Genomic DNA, 388 nt, shown 5'->3' with positions numbered 1-388 from the left:
TTTGACTGAAATAGTTATCAGAAATAATCTTTTTTTTTAAATATAAAAAAAAACACCAAAAATGTTTGACTAAAACTTGTCTAAGTTGAGTTCTCTTTGACTAAAATGACGAGATTTTAGAGCAACTAAAACTCTAAACATGACTAAAACTATCAAGAACATTTGGCACAAGACTAAGACTAAATTAAAAAGAGGAGACAAAATTAACACTAGTCCCTGCGGTGGGACTTGATGGAACCAGATGGTGATGTTCCAACATGGCCGCCAGGGGACGCTACGATGCTTCAGCAAGTCCTCCGTCAGGGGCCTTAGACCAGGAATCCTCTCAGATCACTGCAGAGCCCTCTGGTCTAACCTTTAACCACCGTGTAATATTTGCAATGTGTAC

The 388-nt window shown here is 38.7% G+C and overlaps 1 long non-coding RNA gene across 1 annotated transcript in view; it reads left to right on the top strand.

Moving 5' to 3' along the window:
- Positions 1 to 141: 141 nt before the first annotated feature.
- The window catches only part of LOC116703579 (uncharacterized), a 10,056-nt gene continuing 9,809 nt past the window's right edge, over positions 142 to 388 (top strand). The window contains exon 1 of the long non-coding RNA XR_004335462.1: positions 142 to 212. This is a non-coding gene — a long non-coding RNA (uncharacterized LOC116703579). The remainder of the gene's footprint in view (positions 213 to 388) is intronic.

This window comes from Etheostoma spectabile, chromosome 15 (assembly GCF_008692095.1).
Source record: "Etheostoma spectabile isolate EspeVRDwgs_2016 chromosome 15, UIUC_Espe_1.0, whole genome shotgun sequence".
Taxonomy (NCBI): Eukaryota; Metazoa; Chordata; class Actinopteri; order Perciformes; family Percidae; genus Etheostoma; species Etheostoma spectabile.
Note: the sequence above shows the minus strand (reverse complement) of the source record. Positions and strands in the feature narration are given on the sequence as shown.